The sequence below is a fragment of the Nothobranchius furzeri genome, chromosome 16 (genome assembly GCF_043380555.1).
Source record: "Nothobranchius furzeri strain GRZ-AD chromosome 16, NfurGRZ-RIMD1, whole genome shotgun sequence".
Taxonomy (NCBI): domain Eukaryota; kingdom Metazoa; phylum Chordata; class Actinopteri; order Cyprinodontiformes; family Nothobranchiidae; genus Nothobranchius; species Nothobranchius furzeri.
Window position 1 is genome coordinate 29,004,199 of NC_091756.1, and position 8,538 is coordinate 29,012,736.

The 8,538-nt window shown below is 43.0% G+C and overlaps 1 long non-coding RNA gene across 1 annotated transcript; it reads left to right on the forward strand.

The window, feature by feature from the left end:
* The first annotated feature begins 787 nt into the window (after positions 1-787).
* Positions 788-7,479, forward strand: LOC107388181 (uncharacterized). The gene is made up of 2 exons (XR_001573285.3): positions 788-993; positions 6,735-7,479. It is a non-coding gene; the product is annotated as an uncharacterized lncRNA (long non-coding RNA).
* The last annotated feature ends 1,059 nt before the right edge of the window (positions 7,480-8,538 follow it).

Genomic DNA, 8,538 nt, shown 5'->3' on the forward strand with positions numbered 1-8,538 from the left:
TGGTTATTTTTGGACGGTATGTTCCGTATGGGTCTGGAATTTTCAGACGAGCGTTTTGATCGCAGTTTGGGCCATCACGTCAGCAGGCGGGGTTAAACGAACCATCATGCACGATTTTTAAAGTTGTGAAACAATTCAGTATGTCTGTGCTGCAATAACTGGTCTATAGAGCTAAAGACAAAAACAAAATGCTTACCACAGCCTCCACATGTGACTCCAGAGTGCAGTCTCTAAGTCCAGAAGCCTGCCTTGCTCCTTCGGCGATAAATAGCGTCCAGCGCATCGTAGCAACTCCGTGTATTTCTCCCATCTGAATAAAAATCCACTCCGGTTGTTTCTGTCCTTAACTATTAACTATATTGGGCTTTAATTTCTTCATCTTGGTCCGACACTGAGCCGACGTCTGCTCTGATCCTTCGGCTGCCATCCGCTGAGAAAAAAAACTACCGATCTTTCTAGCTCCTGTTAACAGTAATACAAATGTCCATAATGGCCTGTCATGGCCCTGTCTTGACCTGATGTTTTCTTGATGTTTTGACATGACCTGATGAAACCTGAAGTCCCCGTTGCTGATACTCACCCCTCCCTTTGGGCAATGTATTTCTGTCCAAAGTTCCTGTTTTGTGCTGAGACAGTAGCCGCTTCTTGCTCAAAACTGTTAGGAAAGCATATATTCAAATAAGATTGCTCAAATCGAAAATGTACCGACTTGTGACCCATCCCTGCTTTAACTTGTGACCCATCCTTGCTTGAACGAATAAATACAGCCATGACAAAGCCGAGAATCAGAACACTTTGAGCAGTGACTGAAGCAAGTCGGCTGACCTTGCATGAGTACTGACGTGTTCTCCCTCTGCAGCGGTGAATCATATCTTGACTGGTTTTTGACTCCAACATCAACTCAGAAGCAAACATCTTTTTCTCCAATCGTCCCGAACCTGTCTTGGTCGCTTTTCAGGACCAACACTCCTCCTGCAGACTCTCGCGATGAAGGTGAGAAATGTATGGAACTCTGAAGGTGACCAACACTTGCCGCTACTTGCTGCAATTTTTTCACTTTTATGTCCAGCTAACGAAAATACAAACAATGGAACTTTGTTTGTTTTCCTTGTTGCAAGTAGTGACGTATTTCTATCAACCAATCAGTGGACTGTGTTGTTGCTCCATCCTACCCGTACTGCTGCAGAAATTTCTGGACCTACAACAGAAGGGAACCCAAAACGTCCCGTGACTGGCGCGGTCCGGGTCGGTTGTTTGGACCGGTTTTATAATCGGAACAGAAAAATTAACGGCCCGATACTTCCCATTCCATGCCAGTTTGGGCGATGGAAAAGGCTTATTAACCACCTGCTGAATGGAATCAGGTGTGTTGAAGCAGGGAAACAACAAAATTATTTAACAGATTCCTCCCATGTTCTACACTCTTAATATGTTTTACTAAACTCACAGCGAAGGTACGGAATCTGTCCATGTAAACACAACCGGTACAAACATTAATTTCTCCTATTATCTGTTAAGGCTATCAATGAACAAAAGGCAGAGATAAACATGTCTGGTAGAACACACTATTGCCTGGGCAGGTAAACATCCATTTTGTCCAAAGTTTTGTATCCAGAGTGTGGTGATATTTGAACTTGTGTATTTTCTTTTTTAAGGACGATATTTTTTTAAGTACTCCCTTTCAGGCATTTAAGTACAAATGTTCATTATGTTAAATATGTACATTTTTTGGAGGAGATTTGTCACCTACATGGCAAATGGCACATGCCTGGAATAATAATAATAATAATAATAATAATAATGAAGTTTTTTAACTGTCTTTTAATGTCATTGTTATTAATCTGAGTATGTATTGTTTGTTTTTGTTCTGGATGAGTAAAGTATAGTGCAGTGAAACCCTTTCTGTCTAAAACCAAATGTCTCCCAAGGGAGACAAATATCCATCCATCCATCCATTGTCTGAACCCGCTTGTCCATGTAGGGTTGCGGGGGGGGGGCTGGAGCCGATCTCCAGCGGTCAACGGGCAATCAGGCGGGGTACACCCAGGACAGAGGGCCAGTTCATCGCAGGGCAACACAGAGACACACAGGACAAACAGTCATGCACACACACACACGCACACACACACACACACACACACACACACACACCTAAGGACAATTTTGGACAGACCAATCAACCTAATAGTCATGTTTTTGGATTGTGGGAGGAAGCCGGAGTACCCGGAGAGAACCCACGCATGCACTGGGAGAACATGCAAACTCCATGCAGAAAGATTCCAGGCTGGGAAGACAACCCATGACCTTCTTGCTGCAAGGCAACAGCTCTAACCACTGTGAAGCCGGGAGACAAATAAAGAACTTTAACTTAGACTTGACTCCAGGACCAGGATTGATCACCTGTTCTCTGGAGGTCTTCCAGGCAAGTCCCACAGGAGGGATTTTATACCCCACAGCATGTGCCAACGAGCTGGACAATGTTCTCACTACCACCCTCCTTTCCAAGAAAGCCCCATCCACCTTTAATAACTTAAGACCAATAGCACTCACCCTCAACGCAACTCAACTCAAACTTTACTTCTAAAGCGCCTCAGGCTGTACAGTCAGATATGCATTAGTAACAACAGGACAAGGATTAAAACAAGAATTAAAACAAATACTAAAAAAGAAATAAAAAGGCATGAAAACAGCATATAAAATGCACTAATAAAAGAAAGTGCAAGCAGACTAATGACCGGTCTTTAGTCTGACTGTAAAAACTGTCACCGATAGTGGCTTCCCTCACTTTCTCATAAGGCAGCTTTGGTCCTTTCGGTTACCTGACGTTCTAAAAATTATTGTAAGATTTGGACCCCCCCCCCCCCCCCCCCCACACACACACACACACACACACACACACACATACACACACACACATGCACACACACTGCTCATTTCAGGTGCCCCCCCCTCAAAACACATGCTCTTAGGTTGTTCTCTGTTGACTACATTTCTTCCTTAAACACGGACTTACCTCGTAAACTAACAAACACACTGTACACCTGGCCTGCACTCTACTCTCGGAGAGCGGCTCCTGGACTTTGTGACTTGCAGGATTGGTAACAGGATCATGGCCAGCAATGCCACAGACGTGTACCCCACAGGGATGTGTCCTCAGCCCCATTTTTTACACTCTGTTCTCCCACAACAGTGTCACCTCTCAGAAGGATAACATTATCTCTATACGTCATTTTATTTTTTTTATGTAAAACAAGCTGTTACAATTTGCTAAAATATGACAAGATTTTAGGAAATCATAGAGTTACACAAAACTTAATAATAATTTAGACTATTTTGATAGTATTTAAAGTATTTAAATAGAACTACTATTGCTGCTTTATAAGTTAAAGTAACCTTTATGAAATGTACCTTAAATGTAATAAATAATACGTAAAAACAAAGCCCAGTGTGTCACAAGGTGCAGGTGAGTTGACCCAGAGGTGAGGATCCATATGCTGGGGAGGAAGGCAGGCAAGCAGCCAGGAACAGTTTAACCAGGTTTTTAATATAAAACACGCTGGACATAAAGCAATGAAACGACAAGACAAAAAGGACTGACAGGGTTTACATACAGGAGGAGCTGGGACCTTGGGTGATTGGGAGACGAGAGGCTGGTGGGAGCAATCAGGAGACACAGGACTGAACAGAGAGGGGAGACAGGACAGGTGTGACACAGTGCGGAAAAAAAAAGAAAATTGCCAAGTAACATCAACGTCTTTCAGGAAATGGCCTGCGAGACACCCAGAAGTGTAAATGAGGAGAGTCAAAACATGACACAACACCCATTTTGGACTTCCTGTTAACATGAACAAATAATAATTTCTACAGGAATACAGTGTGGTCAAATGATCTTGTTATGAGATGATAGCTGAATGCTGTTTATTCACAATTGGAAACTTATCTTTGAGCCTCTTTAAAGCTTATGAAACTTTGTTGGTGGGCAAAATGCCCCAGAAGCCCTGATAAAGGGGCAAATATAACCTTGTAAAAACCCTACCATGAAGTGACTAAAAAACCGGTTTTCCCCGCCCACTCGACCAGGACACAGTAGTGACCACAAGCTATAGATTTTTGTGGCATTCAGTCGTAGTCCTGATATTCCCAGTACATCCTGTCAGTGGTGTTTAAACTCTATTCTCGGTTATTTACCTCTGGTCCAACAGGAACTTCAGCAGCTCAGGCCTGCCTTGTGTTAACAGCAGCTCGACCTAGCGCTGTTCTGCAGTTAGCATTACTGCAACCAGCGTTTATTTGTTAGTGAGAGTGAACTGGGATGGAACATGCAAATGTAGGTGTTATTAGTACAAGATTTTCTTAGAACCACGTGTCTCTCCCTCACCTTTTAAAGATGACTAATTTACATAGAAACAGGTCAGACACAGCGCTGACCTTTTGGTACGCTACATTTGACCACCCAAGCTGCCTTTAATCAACAACAACAATATACATGAGGGTTTACATTCTAGTGCCCCTTTAAAGTAAGAGTTGGGCTCACAGGATTCTGACTATTAAAAGTCCTCATGAGGACACAAGGCAAGTATGTGTGTGTGCAACGCGTGTTTGTAAAGGTCGCATCAATAGACATTTATGTGATATAATTGCACCTCATTAGTCACACAGATTGGCACCTTCCACTCCCCATCTATTTCCTTGCGTTGAGCGACCCCATAGGACGGCTGCCACTCAACAGAAAACCATTATCCAATCACAGCGTGGCATTTGTCACTAAGGGAAAAATAATGATAATCATAATCCTTGGGATCTCCCTGATAACTCATTTATTTCAGTTAAAAGCCAAATTACAGTGCTTAAATGCAGCGGAGGCCACTGTGGCACTCAAGGCAGAGCGTCGGAGAGGGCTGAGCGACGTGTGGCGTCTTCATTAACTGTGTGAGGGGGAACCAAAGACTCCACACGCAATTAATGCAACATCACAGTGCCCGTGCTTATCACTGGCCCCCATAGTAACACACACTCATACACAGTTATAGTGGGTTGAATACACACAACGGTGCACTGCTCATTACTTGTGTGCAGGCCTGGTCTCCGTGGTGGAGGTGATGTGATGGGGCTGAGGGAGCAGAATTGCAGTTGTCAGACACACACAGCCACAGAACCCGCTACTAAGGATCAGGATGGGGGAACCCTCTGATTTACTTCGTTTTATCTTGAGCTAAGACGCACACACACTTGCTTTCTCCATCTGCCTGTCTCTCTGCCTTTCCCACATGCACACACAAGCAATGGACTCGTATCTTGATTAGGCGGCTTAGGTGGTCCCGGGAAAATACACTCATCTCTGTCTGTGCCCCTACCTCCCCCCTCTCTGGCATGTTGTTATCTCCAGGGTCCAAATGTTTGGAGATATCTTCACACACACCTGATGGCAAACAGCCTCAGTCATCTCCCCGTTCTGTCTTTCTTCTAACGGGCTCCTGCAGCCTTGACCGGACCCACAGCCTGTTTACAAAGGGTTGGCCCTGACATCTATTTAGCCTAGTTTGTCAAAAGGAACAAAGAGACAGGTGTATGCAAAGGTTGTGAGGTTTAGTTTTCCTAAATCCTTCTGTGGAAAATTGGATTCCTGAGCAGCCATGAAACTTCATTTACATTTGGGTAAAATGTGATTGTATTCATTACTTTTTGTGACATGTTGATATTTAAAACAAGTTTCTTTTTTCTAATAATTACTCCTTCCTTGTGGGTGGATTAGGCATTTTAATAATTTTTTAATGGAAAAAAATCTGTAATTTTTTCCACTCAGTTTTAACCAACAAAATATACTTGTGCAAAATGTATAAAGTGAGTAGATAAAGTGCTTTGGAGCTGTTGTTTAGAGCATCATAAAACTGTCCTTTATTTATATTGGAAAATGCTGCTAGCAACAAGTGGAAAAAATCTTCAAAATGTATTATTATTATTAGTAGTAGTAGTAATAGTGTTAAGATACCTGCTTTTCTGTTATTACTTTTCTAAGCGATCTGATTTACCATGGCAAAATTATTAGCAAAACACATGAAAAATGTTCTCATGTGCACGGGTGTGTGCGTGTCTCAATCTGCGTAGCCAGTTAAAACTCCCACATGTGTGTGCAGCCACTTCCTCTTCACCGGAGAAAAATTATCTGTCGATTAGGAGCATGCACTCCCACAAATGTTACATCAGAACGACCGGCTCGGCCGTGGTAAGAGTGGTATGTCATGATTTTGGGGTGATCACTGCAACAATACCCAAGTATCATCATCACTGTTGGGTTTTCAACCCAGTGTCACCCAGATATCATGATTTTGGACCTCTGTCATGGCCTCTCTCTTGTGCCAGCGAGCAGTCCCCTTTTTAAATTTCTTCATTCATTCTGAACTTACTTCAACTAATAATTATAATTATTATTATTATTGTTGTTATTATTATTAGAGAAAAGCAAAAGAAAATGAACCAACCAAAACTTTACTTGTTGCCATTTATGGATGAGTGAGTTCCAGACTTTTCAGCTTTTGATCCACAAAAAAAGAAATAAAAATAAATATTTAAACAAATAAATAGAATTAATAAAATTTCATATAGAATGAAAATGTGAACAGCTGTAAATAGTTTCAATATGTCTAGTTATGGCCGTCATTTCTATTTATTGTGCTGGTTCTAATCAAAATGTGGTGCTAGGAGTTACTTTTCCATTTTTTATTTGAACTCTCTAGAGCATCTGAATCCATCCCATTTTGATTCATGGTGGATGTGCTGAAGCAGAGAAGTATCTAGAGCCTCCATGGTAGAAGACCTGAAGGACCAGGACTGGACTCTGCTGCGAGTAAAAGGTGCAAAAAATCCCAATTCACGGTTCACCATCCGCTCAGCCATCTGGTTTTCATCAGTAGCCGTTTGTAAGGGTGTGTCAGATCCCTGCATGGTTGACCCAGGAGTCTGTGACCATGTGGACTGTGCACTCCAACGACACGTATCTGATGACAGAACTCCTATTGAAAAGGTGGCGGCAGGCACATAGCAGACAAAGACAACTGCAAGTCACATCATGAGCAGAGGAAGAAAAAACACAAGGACATATTATGAGGAAACACTGTGAGATAAGATTGATGTTACCAGCATTTGGACAATTTATCATCCAGGACACGTCAGATCCATGTTTGCCTGTGTTGTAAGATGAGAAGATGTACCTTCTTGTTAGTTCATCACTTCATATGTGTCATGTCGAAATGAAGAAATTCCCCTCTAAAATCTGCAAACCTGTAACCATAAAAGTGATTGTGAGGTCAAATCAAATCTGCCATTTTACTCTATCCTGAAGATTGACCATGAACAGAGGTCTGAACGGTCTGTTTCTATGGAGAAGTTGAGGGGGAATGCTTACATAAATGTCTGATTTAGATGTAACCCTGAGAGGTTCTGTCAATTATGAAGTTTTACATTTACAACTATTTAAGTCAAGGAAGTACTTTTATCATTGTTTTTGGATCTTTCTAAACAGCAATAGAGCTCATCCACCTTTGTAAAGCTGGTGGCATGCTCGAAGTGACTTGTAGTCCCTACAAAACCTTATGAAGTCGAAACTGAGGTCCAGGTACATAGGGCTAATCTTCCACACATACAGGGGTTTCACATCTGGTACTGCTCGGCCCGGCCCACATTGCATATATTGTTTTCATACCTGGGTGGCTTGGTACAGTTCCCTCTCCCAACGGGCAGTTTCTCAGTCCTTATCCTCTTGTGGTCCTCTCGGGGCTGGTCCGGGCCAACACACCCACTATGACTGACTCAAATACATGCCATTATGGGGAGCCTCCGATTGGTGGATAGACTCAACCAGCAGGGGCTTCCCACATGGACGATTCATCATCCTTCTGGATGCTGAGACATAAATGTCGCCTTTGACTGAAGTTGTAGCAGCTCTCTGTCTCTTTCTCACTGCTTTGAGGGGCACACACACACACACCTTCATGGTCGCCTTTGATGAAAGGAGACACCACAGACTATTCTACACATATTTTGCCCCGCCCACATGCTTTCCCCATTCCTGAGAAGTGTGTGTGAACAAACCCTACCGGTGCTGAAGCCGGACCGACGCCACCCAGCCCGGTCCATGCTAGCCCAGATAGGAAACTGCCAAAGAGACCCCAAGGGTATCGGGTTAAATTCCTTTGAATTTGGCTAAATGTGTGAGTCGTTCTAACTGCATTAGTTTTCTTCATATCTAAACCTCACATCTACTGCAGTAAACGCACAAAAATCTCCAGATGTAAATGGTTACTTCTTACTGACAGAAAAACAACATGGCCAAACAGTACTCATGATAATGCAAGCCACAACAGCGAACTGCCAAACAAAATGGTGGCGTAGCCAAGATAACATGACTAAACTATCTCTTTGTACCAGTGTTTCTCAACCATTTTCAGCTGAACACCCCCCTAAGCCTGGTTGAAGTGCATTGCTGCTCCCGGATGCTGGTACGGTACCCTTATGTGGTCCGATGGCCCCCTGGGGGACCCC